A 14,912-nucleotide genomic window follows, 5' to 3' on the forward strand; every position below is an offset into this window, starting at 1 on the left:
CATATGTCAGTCCTGCCATCCCGGGAATCAGTCTGGTGAACCTTCGCTGCACTCCCTCAATAGCAAGAACGTCCTTCCTCAGATTAGGAGACCAAAACTGAACACAATATTCCAGGTGAGGCCTCACCAAGGCCCTGTACAACTGCAGTAAGACCTCCCTGCTCCTATACTCAAATCCTCAAGCTATGAAGGCCAACATGCCATTTGCCTTCTTCACCGCCTGCTGTACCTGCGTGTCAACTTTCAATGACTGATGTACCATGACACCCAGGTCTTGTTGCACTTCCCCTTTTCCTAATCTGCCGCCATTCAGATAATATTCTGCCTTCATGTTTTTGCCACCAAAGTGGATAACCTCACCTTTATCCACGTTATACTGCATCTGCCATGCATTTGCCCACTCACCTAATTTGTCCAAGTCACCCTGCAGCCTCTTAGCATCCTCCTCACAGTTCACACCGTCATCCAGCTTAGTGTCATCTGCAAACTTGGAGATATTACACTCAATTCCTTCATCTAAATCATTGATGTATATTGTAAATAGCTGGGGTCCCAGCACTGAGCCCTGCGGCACCCCACTAGTCACTGCCTGCCATTCTGAAAAGGACCTATTTATCCCGACTCTCTGCTTCCTGTCTGCAACCAGTTTTCTATACACGTCAATACATTACCCCCAATACCATGTGCTTTAATTTTGCACACCAATCTCTTGTGTGGGACCTTGTCAAAAGCCTTTTGAAAGTCCAAATACACCACATCCACTGGTTCTCCCTTGTCCACTCTACTAGTTATATCCTCAAAAACTTCTAGAAGATTTGTCAAGCATGATTTCCCTTTCATAAATCCATGCTGAATTGGACCGGTCCTGTCACTGCTTTCCAAATGCGCTGCTATTTCATTTTTAATAATTGATTACAACATTTTCTCCACTACTGATGTCAGGCTAACTGGTCTATAATTCCCCATTTTCTCTCTCCCTCCTTTTTTAAAAAGTGGTGTTACATTAGCTACCTTCCAGTCCATAGGAACTGATCCAGTGTCGATAGACTGTTGGAAAATGATCACCAATGCATCCACTATTTCAGGGCCTCTTCCTTAAGTACTCTGGGATGCAGACTATCAGGCCCCGGGGATTTATCGCCCTTCAATCCCATCAATTTCCCTAACACAATTTCCTGACTAATAAGGATTTCCTTCCGTTCCTCCTTCTCGCTAGACCCTCGGTCCCCTTATATTTCCGAAAGGTTATTTGTGTTTTCCTTTGTGAAGACAGAACCAAAGTATTTGTTCAATTGGTCTGCAATTTCTTTGTTCCCCATTATAAATTCACCTGTTTCTGACTGCAAGGGACCTACGTTTGTTTTCATTAATCTTTTTTGCTTCACATACCTATAGAAGCTTTTGCAGTCAGTTTTATGTTCCCAGCAAGCTTCCTCTCATACTCTATTTTACCCCTCCTCATTAAACCATTTGTCCTCCTCTGCTCAATTCTAAATTTCTCCCAGTCCTCAGGTTTGCTGCTTTTTCTGGCCAATTTATATGCCTCTTCCTTGGATTTAACACTATCCCCAATTTCCACGGTTGAGCCACCTTCCCTGTTTTATTTTTACTCCAGACAGGGATGTACAATTGTTGAAGTTCATCCATGTGATATTTTAATGTTTGCCATTGCCGAGCCACCGTCAACCCTCTAAGTATAATTCGCCAGTCTATTCTAGCCAATTCACATCTCATACCATCGAAGTTATCTTTCCTTAAGTTCAGGACCCTAGTCTCTGAATTAACTGTGTCACTCTCCATCTTAATGAAGAATTCTACCATATTATGGTCACTCTTCCCCAACGGACCTCTCACAACAAGATTGCTAATTAGTCCTTTCTCATTACACATCACCCAGTCTAGGATGGCCATTCAAAATCGAATGGCCGCCGTTTTGGGCTCAATCGGTCACCCCGACATAGATTGGGCCTGGGAGGTCTTGCGGTGGTGTGGGCCACCGCCGACTCTCGTGGCAGTGCGGGGCTTGCGGCAGTAGTGGCACGCTAAAAGTGCGCACCGCTCCCACTCCGCTCCCGGACCTATTTTCAGCGTGAAGAAACCGGCCCTTCAGTGGACGGTGACCCCACCAGCTTTTAGGGCCGGTGCAGAGTGGCAGAGATCTCGGAGCCATGGGAGCGGAGAGAGACAAGAAGGTAAGATCTAAACCTGAGGATGTTCACACAGAATCCGCACTCACGGGAAGAGAGGGAGAGGGAATGAGAAAGAGAGAGAGTGTAGAGAGAGAGAGGGAGGGAGGGAGGGAGGGAGGGAGAGAGAGAGAGGGGGTGGGGAGAGAGGGAGAGGGAAAGCGAAAGAGAGAGGGTGTAGAGAGAGAGAGATGGTGGGAGAGAGATTGTCATGTGTCTCACATTACTGTATATAACTGTATCTTACCATGTTATACATGACTGTAACTGGATATGACCTGTAACAATAAGCAGACCTTACCACCAGTGGTGCACTTGCAGGAGACACTCCATACCTGTCCCACTGAGGTATATAAAGAGAGGTCTCAGGCAAGTGCGGCACTGGAGAGCTGGAATTAAAGGTGCAGGTCCTGAGTGACCTTGGCTTTAGCATGTGTCTCGTGTAAGTCAGTACATTAGAGTCAGGACTTAACAGTGGCGACGAGTTACGGGATCACAGAATCCACAGAATGGCTACCAACAGCTCAGATGAGAAATACAATGATGGAGACAATTGGGATGACTTTATAGAAAGGTTCCAGCAAAGCTTTGTGACCAAAGACTGGCTGGGCGACGATAAGGCAGACAAGAGAAGAGCCCATCTCTTGACCAGCTGTGGCTTGAAAACATACGCTTTAATAAAAGACCTGCTGGCACCCGAGAAACCAGCAAGCAAGTCGTTTGAGGAGTTGAGCACACTGGTGAGAGACCACCTGAAGCCAGCGAGCAGCCTCCACATGGCCAGACACAGGTTCTACAACTACAGATGCTGTGTGGGCCAAAGCATACCCGACTTCGTGGCGGAACTTCGGAGGCTGGCTAGTTCATGTGAGTTCCCCGATGAACTAAGGAGAGAAGTACTGAGAGACTTTTTTATTGAAGGAATAGGCCAAGCAGGCATATTCCGAAAGCTTATAGAGACTAAGAACTTGACTCTAGAGGCAGCAGCATTGGTCGGACAGAGTTTCTTGGCAGGCGAAGAAGAAACAAGGCTGATCTATACTTCGGCTATGGCAACTAACGAGGCATCGGAACAAGGGGTTCACATTGTGAAACAAACCACTATGCCCACACATAGACAAAGGCAGGAGAGCAGGCCTTCAACAGCAGACAGTCGCGCTAGAAGCCATCAAAATCAAGGGCCACATGAACGGCCGATCACACCTCATCAACCCACAATGCGAGCAATCAACAACAGATTGAGAGAAGCTCAAGGGAGATCAGCCAGATGCAGCTCATCCTTCAGAAACAATGGAAACGGTCTGTGCTGGAGATGTGGGGGAAGGCACTCAACCAGGGTGTGTCGATTTCAGCATGCCGTTTGCAGAAACTGCAACTACACAGGGCATCTGGCTCACACATGCAGAAAAACAGCAGCTCGGCTGGTATATGAATCGGAAGGGTCGGAAAGCGGACCAGAAGACGGTTGGAACAGTGCACAGGACGCCGAGGTACAGTGGGTTAACATGATCAATGTCCACTGTTCTCACACCAAGATGCCTCCAATTATGATGAGGGTTCTACTCAATGGGATACACGTCAACATGGAACTGGACACAGGGGCCAGTCAATCCCTCATGAGCGTTCAACAATTTGAACAGCTGTGACCGCACAAAAGCAACAGACCAAAACTCACAAAGATCGACACAAAACGAAGGACATATACTAAAGAAATCATCCCAGTCCTTGGCAGCGCCATGCTCTCAGTCACACACAAAGGGACGGTGCACCGACTTTCCCTGTGGATTGTCCCCGGGGATCTCCCAGCCCTGATGGGGAGAAGCTGGCTAGCAGAACTTAATTGGAAATGGGATGATGTTCACGCCATGTTGTCAGAGGAACGGACCTCCTGCTCAATAGTTCTAAACCGTTTTGAATATCTCTTTCAGCCAGGTGTGGGCACCTTCAAAGGGGCTAAAGTTAGAATCTACATCACACAGAATGCCAGACCGGTCCATCACAAGGCTAGAGCTGTGCCTTATGTGATGAGGGAAAAGATTGAAAACGAACTGGACCGGCTTCTGCGGGAAGGCATAATTTCTCCCGTGGAATTCAGCGACTGGGCAAGCCCCATCATCCCCGTCATGAAGCCTGATGGATCCGTGCGAATCTGTGGGGATTACAAGTCTATCATAAACAGAGTCTCCCTACAGGACCAATACCAGCTGCCGAGAGCGGAGGTCTTATTTGCCATGTTGGCTGGAGGAAATCTTTTCTCGAAAGTTGATCTCACATCTGCGTATATGACGCAAGAACTGACCGAAGAGTCTAAGCTACTCACCACCATCAACACACATCGAGGCCTTTTTGTGTACAATCGATGCCCATTCGGCATCAGGTCGGCAGCTGCTATATTCCAGCGCAACATGGAAAGTCTGCTCAAGTCCATCCCGGGGACGGTTGTGTTTCAAGATGACATACTCATCACTGGCAGAGACACCGACTCTCATCTCCGCAATCTTGAGGAAGTACTAAATCGATTGGATCGGGTAGGCCTAAGAGTTAAGAAATCCAAGTGTCTGTTTCTCGCGCCTGAGGTTGAAATTTTGGGCAGAAGAACTGCCCCTGATGGAATCCGCCCAACCGAATCCAAAATCGAAGTGATTCGCCTCGCACCCAGGCCCCGGAATGTCTCGGAACTGCGCGCCTTTCTCGGGCTACTCAATTACTTTGGGAACTTTATGCAGAACTTGCTGGAGCCTCTCCATGTGCTACTCAGAAAGGGGTGCGATTGGTTTTGGGGGGACGCCCAAGAACGCGCCTTCAATAAGGCACGCAACCTTCTATGTTCCAAGAGTGTTTTAGCCTTTTTTGACCCAAGTAAAAAGTTAGTCCTTATGTGTGATGTGTCAGCATATGGGGTCGGGTGCATTTTACAGCACGTCAATGATGCGGGTAAATTGCAGCCCGTTGCTTATGCATCCAGGTCACTTTCGCGGGTGGAGCACGGGTATGGTATGGTTGAGAAGAGGTGCTTGCGTGCGGGTACGGTGTCAAAAAGATGCACCAATACCTTTTCGGGGCCAAGTTAGCGTCAGAAACCTACCACAAACTCCTCATATCCCTACTATCCGAGTGCAAGGCAATCAACGCCAACGCCTCGGCGCGCATTCAGCAGTGGGCACTCATGCTGGCGGCTTACGACTACACAATAAGGCACAGACCAGGCACAGACAACTGTGCCGACACGCTTAGCAGGCTACCCCTGGCGACCACAGAAAGGTCCGACGAACAGGACTGTAAGATGGTCATGGCAATCAATGCCTTTGAATCCACAGGTTCGCCGATGACGGCTCGCCAAATCAGAGACTGGACGACCAGCGACCCCACGTTATCTCTAGTTAAAAGATGCATTTTAACCGGTGACTGGGCAGAGGCTCACGATGCCTGCCCCGAGGAGGTCAAACCCTTCCATCGGCACATGCACGAACTCTCACTACAGGCAGACTGCCTGATGTGGGGCAGTCGAGTAGTTATGCCCTTACGAGGCAGGGAGGCGTTTGTCCGGGAGCTCCATTGCGAGCACCCAGGGATCGTCCTTATGAAGGCCATAGCCAGATCTCATGTCTGGTGGCCTGGCATTGACGCGGACTTGGAGCTCTGCGTCCGTCGGTGCACCATTTGTGCCCAACTCAGTAATGCCCCCAGGGAGGCCCCCCTAAGCTCCTGGCCCTGGCCCATCAAACCGTGGTCACGGGTGCATGTAGACTATGCGGGCCCATTCATGGGAAAAATGTTCCTCGTAGTCGTTGATGCATTTTCAAAATGGATCGAGTGCACCATTTTAAACTCGAGCACCACCTCCACCACTGTGGAAAGCCTTCGAACCATGTTTGCAACGCACGGCATTCCTAACATATTGGTCAGTAATAATGGTCCATGCTTCACCAGCGCAGAATTTCACGATTTTATAGTTGACCACGGTATAAATCACGTTAAGACGGCACCTTTCAAGCCGGCCTCCAATGGCCAGGCGGAGCGAGCAGTGCAGATCATTAAACAAGGCATGCTCAGAATCCAAGGTCCCACGCTGCAAAGCCGCCTGTCACTACTGCTGCTGGCATACAGATCTCATCTGCATTTGTTGACTGGGGTTCCCCCCGCGCAACTATTGATGAAACGAATCTTAAAGACCAGGCTCTCGTTAATCCTCCCAGACATGCATGAAATTGTTGAGGCTAAGCGTCAAAAGTTAACTGAGTACCATGACCGAAATTCGAGGGGGAGGTGGAATGAGATAGGGGACAAAGTATTTGTGCTAAACTATGGTCGGGGTCCCAAATGGCTTGCAGGGACAGTAACAGACAAAGAGGGAAACAGACTACTGGTTGTACAAATGGACAATGGCCAAACCTGCCGGAGGCATGTAGACCAAGTAAAAAGTAGATTCACTGATAACACTGAAGAACCAGAGGCAGACTACAATGTGGAACTCACACCACACCTGGTGGACAGACAGGTGGAACAACCTGAGGAAAGGGCAGTCTCAACAGACAGCCCAGGCGAGATACCAGCAATCACACTGAACGAAACAGACAGCCCAGGCGAGATACCAGCAATCACACCGAACGAAAAACAGGCACCAAGGCAAACAACTGAACCACAACTAAGACGCTCCACGCAAGAGCGCCGACCACCTGAGAGACTGAATCTATAAAGGCAATAAGACCTTGGGGGAGGGTGATGTCATGTATCTCACATTACTGTATATAACTGTATCTTACCATGCTATACATGACTGTAACTGGATATGACCTGTAACAATAAGCATACCTTACCTACAGGGGTGCACTTGCAGGACACACTCCATACCTGTTCCACTGAGGTATATAAAGGGAGGTCTCAGGCAAGTGCATGACTGGAGAGCTGTGAATTAAAGGTGCAGGTCCTGAGTGACCTTGACTTCAGCATGTGTCTCGTGTAAGTCAGTACATTAGAGAGAGGGTGGGAGAGAGAGAGGGAGAGAGAGAGATAGAGGGAGAGAGAGGGAGGGAGAGAAACGGGAGAGAGAGAGAGGGAGAGAGGGAAAGGGAAAGAGAGAGGGTGTACAGAGAGTGATAGAGAGGGAGACGGTGGGAGAGAGAGGGTGGAAGGGAGAGAGGGGAAGAGAGGGAGAGGGAAAGAGGAGAAAGGGTGAGAGGGAGAGGGAAAGAGAAAGGGTGAGAGAGGGAGAGGGAAAGAGAAAGGGTGAAAGAGAGAGAGGGAGGGAGAGGAAGCGGGAGAGGGAAAGAGAAAGAGAGAGGGAGAGAGAGGGAAGGGAGCAAAAGAGTAAAGAGAAAGGGATAGAAGTGAATAATGGGATTGGCGGCGCTAATCAGGGAGAAAAGGCCTTAACACCACCAGCTTTCTGGCTGCACTGAATTTCAACTCCACCGTCACCCAATCTCACACTCTCAGGCACCAGCTCATGTACTGGGACTGCGCCTGCTTTAGACGGTAGTGCAGAGGTGAGATTTGCACATGGTGAGTCACGGGCTCGAGTGCCCTACAGCCGGGGCAGGGGGAAAGGTGCCAGCTCCGTGGAGGGTGAGGTCGAACACGCGTTCTGCTACAGCGGACTGCGATGGGGACTTTGATGGGGCGGCCTGCAGGAGAAGGGCGATGGGCACGCAGAGAGAAATGCTTGGTGCATTGGCGGGCCTGTCAGGGAGCGTGTCATCTCTCTCAAGGAGCACGGAGCAGCCTGGCACCAACTTGGCACAGGGCTTTGTGCAAGGCTTGGAGACCATGTTTTCCAGGACAGAAGTGATGGGAAACTCCATTTGGGCATTTGTGAACCCAACCATGATGCAGGGGCTCAAGGCCGAAGACTCAGCTTCCATCGCAGCACCAGCCAAAGCGACCCAACGCCTGAGTGCGGCAGTGGAATCTCAGAGTTCTTCCATGCAAGCTCAGACTGCTGCCATCGTGGCTGGGTTTATCAGTGCTGTGGATGGATGGTGAACTGCGATATGTTAGCTATGATGTCTGCTCCAGCCTGGGAGGATCCGCTGGTAAAAGAATTCAGGGCCACAGTCAACTTGAGGGCCACTGGCAGAGCCGTGCTCTGAGGTGGCAGGTCTGGTTGCAAGAGGCGGACGAGCTCTGTGACTACCTCCTTGGTGAAGCGGACCCGCCGAACACACTGTTGCTGGCTTAAGTGCAGGTAGGAGAAGTGCTCCCTGGCAACCATAGGTGGGTAAGGCCTTCTGCTGAGAACCCTCTTTCTCCTCACTCTGCGAACAGCTTGTCTTTGCTGCCTCTGCTCCATCTCCCTGTCGTGCTGCAGCGCGAGGGGGACTGCAACTGGACCCCCCCATGACTGGGAGCAAGTGGTGCAGTCAGAGGCCTTCGAGTGGCAGCCAACACCGTCTCAATGTCCAGCAGCATTCCCTGCACACTTTACCAACTTATTAAAGCTCTTCCAGCAATCCAGTACTCTGTAAGAGCCAGTGCATAGCTATAAGCAAGTAACCTGCAAGTTGGATGTATCCCTTTAAGTAGTGCGGTAGGGTGGGGGGGGTCCATCGTGCAGCTGAACACACGTTCAGCTGTGCGTGTTTGGGAGAGGGCATAAATGGAGCGTTGAATGAGATTGAAAATGGCAGGTGGTATGTCAAAACCACGTTACATGCTGACAAGTCACGATCCGACGACTCTGCATATTGCTGGCACTTGTCCGTCTCGCCCGCACTATCGCCCTTTACAAGATGGCGTTCAGCGCGGGCCGCACTGGAAGTGGGCGGCATTTTTCCTTCCAAACCAGCCCAAACTACCGGAGCTCGGGAGCCGATTTCCCGGCCAGTGTCATTAAGCAGCAAATCGCTGTTGGTGCGTTTGAATTGAACTTGCTGCAAAATTATGTAAGTTATGATGTGAAAAACACTGCTGTTATCCAGCACTCAGTAAAAACCGACTTTAAGTTCACAACCATGGCACAGTAATTTATTTCTGTGCTGATGTGGGCTGAGTTAGCAAGTGAGTCATTCGTTTTCGGATACGTTCTACAACCACTTCCTGCCTTTTTCATCACACTTACAAATTCTGGCCATTTTCATTTTCAACAAACCAGTTTCGCGAGTGTCATATCTTAGTCTGCAGCAACTGATCCAAACATCCCCGGGCTATGAATCAAGATCAGCGAGGAGGCCCATGTGCAGCAATGCTTGCTCGAGCATGGAAACACACACAGACGATGGACAGAGAAAAGCCAGCTAGCCAATACAGACTGATCCATTCGGGCACGTTGCAACCCATGCTCGGGTAGATACTGAAAAATGATTTCCTCTGCTGTGGGGAGTCCAGAACAAGGGGTTGCCCATTTAAGACAGAAATGAGGAGGAATTTATTCCCCAAAGGGTTGTGAATTCTGTGGAATTCTCTACCCCAGAGAGCTGTGGAGGTTGGGTCATTGAAGGTGGAGATAGACAGATTTTTAAACGATAAGGGAATCAAGGGTTATGGGGAACGGGCAGGGAAGGGGAGTTGAGGCCAGGGTCAGATCAGCTATGATCTTATTGAATGGCGGAGCAGGCTTGAGTAGCCGAATGGCTGACTCCTGCTCCTATTTCTTATGTTATGTTCTGAAAATTAGAGCTGGGTCATTCAGGGGATGATGTCAGGGAGCACTCCTTCACACAAAGGGTAGTGGAATTCTGGAACTTGTAAGGGGTGGTTTTCAGGGGGTCAGTTTTCCCTTCTGACCTTATATGAGCAGTTCCGAATCGCTCCCACACCCTTGGTTCCAGACACTGGAATTATGAAGGGACTGTGACAGACTTGGACAGACAATTGGTTTCAAGGTAGGAAGCAGGTATGGCTTTATTGTGTTTAAAAAGAAGTAAAAGGGCACACCTTTAATAACACATGCAGAATAGTAATACCAATGCACCCTGCAGGGTACAACACATTGAATAAAGTGTCAAATTACAGCCTGTGGGGAAAAGAATACAGCTTAAACTCTAAATGGGGTAAAAAGGAAAATGCAGATACATTTACACAAGTTATCTCAGCCTCCCCCCTCCCAATTCCCCTAACGAACTAAGTTATAGCTCTGGGAGTTCAGGGGCTATGCTCACCAATCCCTTTTGACAGTTGCCGGTGAATCGCTGTTTCGGGGTTCGCTGCACTTGGCCTTCTAGGCGAGCCGTACCTCGGATGGTGGAGAGGACTTTGAACTGCGTATCTTCAGTTGGGGTGCATCCGTTGTTGTGGTAAGTTGCGTTTTGGATGTATGGGATAAGTACCCACTTTCTTTGGTTAGGAATAGTTTTAGTTAGTCCTTTTTGGTAATTTCTCACCCATTGGGTCGTTCAGAAGTAGATTGTAGAGTGGTTGTCAATTTGGTTGCTGACAACCTTTCATTTCGTGGGCCTCGTGCTCGGTCAGTTCTTGATGAGTTCTAGTCGTTTCCTTCACTACTCCATTTCTTCACTTCCCAGCTCCGGCTGCTTGTGTCTATCTGTGTTCGAGACTGTGTCTTTTCGAGCCTGTGTTCTGTAAGTTTCTCCTTGTAAAACTGGGGGATAGATATACCCCAAAAAGGCTTTCTTATCTCCCCGTCGATTCTTGCCCAGCTCTTTGTTTCGATTGTGCAGCCCAGTCAACTGAAACTTGATTAAGTGGTTTTAATCTGGCGTTAATAGGCTTTTCGAAGATGACGAGCTCTCGTCCATTGTGCTCGTCTGGCCTGAGCCAGATATTTCTATGCCTGTTGAAAAGGTGTTGGAATATGTATGTGACATTTGGATCCTCTGGGTGGGGTGATACTGTTTGTTCCATGTTCGATTGTTTAAATGCTAATGTTTTCTCGGGGCAAGTTTCGAGGGTGAACAGTTCCCAGACAATTTGATTAGCCCCAATGTCCAAACTGAGTGAAGTCCCATCCCCCTGTTCTGGCAGTCTGTTCCAAAATGCTCCTTTAGAGATCTTAAACTTGTAAAGCTCTTAGGTATCTTCCTCAGAGTTTTTCCTAGGATACCAAAATGTTCATCGAGTTCCAAATTAAATTCCCTTTCCTATGAGTCCAAACATTGGAGGGGGGGGGGGCGGTCTCCATGAATGCATCCCCTTTTATCCCCTGCAGGCGTCTGCCCCCTTAAACTCATTTTAAAACTCCAGAAAGGGATTCTTCTCCTCTGCAGGGGAAAGGTACCAGGAATCTTTGCAAAATTCTACACTCCCCCCTGTGATATCATACGACTTATGGTATCATCTGACAGGTGAGCAAAGTTCCTGACTCCTAAAAGATAACCTTCCCCGTAAATTAATTAAACTAATACCCAAAATATGTATTACACTTATGCAGCATCACCATAGATACACACTTTTCCCTTTACAGGTACAAACTTTTTACATTTATACCCTCCCAGCTTGGAGCGGGTTCCATCACTACAATTGCATTTCAGCACAGTTACATTTCATTTCAATTACATTATATTCACCAGCATGTAGGCAACGTCCAACCACATTACAGAAGGCAAAACATTGATTAAAATTAAACAACATCAATTGGTCTCCTGAGGTTTGTCCATCACCCGATAATGTCTGGATCCTGCCTTGAGAACTGCTCTCAGGCTGGCTGACATACAAGACAAACTCAAAACAATCATCTAAACATTACTGCAATATTAACCTTAATTCTAAACTAAACTTAAAATGTAAAACGGTGCAGTCAGCTGTCTTAAACTAAAAATTAGAGCTATGTACAATCGCCACCCGTCTCCGGGTGGCCTGATTAATCTCTGTCAGGCCCATGTCTTGTGCGGCCTGATAGCTGCCTGGATGCTTAGGTTTCCCCGCAGCCGGTGAGCTGGAGACCCTTGTCTCTGGGACAGCTCGTTGCTACTGCTCCTGTGAGACCCTCACTGCTGGAGGCAGCTAGCTGGGGATCTCTACTCTGAGCGGCCTCTGTACTTCTGGACTTTGGCCTTCCCTGTCGGGCTGCCCTTCTCCAAGGGTAGAGTCGCTGAGGCTCAGATGCCATTGACCATGGTATCTTTGGCCATGGTGTACGGAGGGTCTTCTCAGGGCTTCGGTTACTGGGGGTGCATCCGAATCCCAAACGATGGGTGGGATAGCCCCTCCAGTAGTGCGATTCACCGTCCCTATAGGCACGGTTTCTGAGCCTGTCACATTCCCTGTGGGCCCTCCACCGTCGGGGGTGACCAATGGAGGGTCCCCATCCTGAGGACGGTTCACCCCTCCCGGCTGCCCTCTGTGCTTGGCTGACCCTGGGTTGTACAGCTTGCACTGGTTGATGTGGAACCACTTAGTACGGCGGGGCAGCTTTATGGCATAGACCATCGGGCTTTCCTTGTCGACAATGCTGTATGGTTCCATATATAATGCTTCAAAAACCCCTACCCGAGCATAGTTCCTCATCATGACCTGGTCCCCTATCTCCCATTCGTGGTGTTTGCTGGGTTCTAGCAGCAATCAGTCACTCTGATGCTGTCTGCCCATGTTACTAGCAGCCTGCCAGTGAATCTGTTTGAGGTGTTTTAACAGGTTCCTGACAAACCGGTCCTGGTTCACCTCTCTGAGCTGATCTTCTGTGAGCACCGGGGCTAGGACGTGGGTGTAGGTCTGCATGATTCGGCCAGTCATAAGCTTGTATGGGGAATACCCTGTGCTCTTTGACTGGCTGGCTCGGATCCCCATTAGGACCAACGGTAAGACCTCCACCCACTTTTGGGGTGAGTCTCCCGTTTCCTTCCGCAGCCTTTCTTTAATGGTGCGGTTTAAATGCTCCACAATACCCGATGACTGTGGATTGTGGGCAACGTGCCATTTCCCCTCAATGCCGAGCACTTTAAAGGTTGCCTGCATTACCTGCCCGGTGAAATGGCTCCCCTGGTCCGACTCAACATACTGTGGGAGTCCCCACCGGGAGAACACTTCCCTCACTAGAATCTTAGCTGTCCCTAGTGCGGTGGCTGTTCGGCAGGGGAAGGCTTCAACCCATTTTGAGAACACGTCCACCAGGACAAGGCAGTATTTGTAGCCTCCCTGGGGGGTGGGTAGGGGCCCGATGTAGTCAATTAGTCAATTTGGATTGACTGCCATGGTCCCTCTACCCTCCTGACATGTCCTCGGGACATCTTCCTTTTCTGGGGGTCAGGGTTGTTCGCAGCACACACCAGGCAGTTCGCACAGAACTCGCGGACGTCCTCCCTGAGTCCCGGCCACCATCCTGCCTGTTCCACCCGTTGCCAGGTGGTCTCAGGCCCTGGGTCAGTTTTAGGAATTCCCTCTGGTGCTGTTGCGGCACTACCCATTGTCCCTCTTTAAACAGCATGCCTTCCTTAACGGTAATGGCTGCTGTGCCGTATGGACCTTCTACTTTCTCTCCTCTAGCTAGCGTGTTCAGGACAGCTTTCAGGACCGGGTCCTGTACCTGAACTGTTTTTAAGTCCGGGGCCAAAGCTATCCCGGTACTCTCTGCTGCCCTGTTCTTATTCTTGACCGCTGCTATGCGGCCGGTGTCATAGGGGTCCCAGAACTTTTCCGTGCGGGCACCTTCTTTGGCCAATTTGTCAGCCTGGGGTTTCCCTCTGCACGGGGTTCGGTTTTTGAATGGGCCTTCACCTTATGTATGTAGACCTTTCCCTCTTCCCCCACCGCTGTCATGATTTTCTCCAGCAGGGGCTTGATTGCCAGGGGTCTCCCGTCAGCGGATGTGTATCCGCGATGGGACCAGATAGCCAGGTATTCCATACATGAATTGCAGGTGAACATACTGTCCGAGCAATTCGTGTACGGGGTAGGGAATTCCTCGGGGTGGGTCACCACGTACATTACAGCGGACAGTTCAGCATGCTGGGCGCTCATGGTGCTGGGGAGCTTGATTGCCAGGGCAATACCTGCCCTTGGGTCGTAGACTCCGCACCCGTGAGTCGCTCGCCAGCAGATATCGTGCTGGACCCGTCCACATGGATGTCCCAGCCTGTAGGGTGTATCTCCACCCGAAGGCCAATGTTCACCTCCCATACCCCTTCTATGGAGCACCTATAGGCTTTCCCCTTGGTAGATTAGGTTGGCTGCGAGCCTTGGCTCGCGGGGGCCTTCTACTCTGAGGTCCATCTGGGAGAGGAGCAGGTTCCAGCGAACCATGCGGGCACTGCTCACCGTCCCGTCTTTAATCCTCCCATCTAGGAGCATCTGAGTAGGTGTGTAGTGGGTTAGGAGTGTTAGAGGAGACCCTCCCGTGAAGATCAAGGATCTTTTCACTGCCCAATGTGTGGCTAGGAGGTGTTTCTCACAGTTGGAGTACCCTTTCTCCACATCTGTGAGGATCCTGGAGGAGTAAACCACCGGCCTCAGCTGGCCGTGCTGCTCTTGAAGCAGCACTGAGCTCAAACTGTCACCGCTGGCTGCCACCTCCAGGAAAAACTCCTTTCCTACATCTATCGCACCTGGCGCAGTCTGCAAATCCTTCTTGAGCTGATTAAATGCTGCCTTGCAACCGTCATCCCAGTCGCTTTCTACACCCTTGTGTTGGAACCTGAGCAGAGGGGCTGCGGTGGCTGCATAATCCTCAATAAAATCTCTGCAGTACCCGGTGAGTCCTAGAAAGGATCTTACTCCTGTCACTGTGTTTGGGGCTGGTAACTCCTGTACTGCCTCACTTCTAGCCTTGTCAATGGCCTTTTCCCCAGCGTGCACAGTCAGCCCCAAGAATCTGACTTCCTTCTGGACGATCTGTGC

The sequence above is a fragment of the Pristiophorus japonicus genome, chromosome 6, assembly GCF_044704955.1.
Source record: "Pristiophorus japonicus isolate sPriJap1 chromosome 6, sPriJap1.hap1, whole genome shotgun sequence".
Lineage (NCBI taxonomy): Eukaryota > Metazoa > Chordata > Chondrichthyes > Pristiophoridae > Pristiophorus > Pristiophorus japonicus.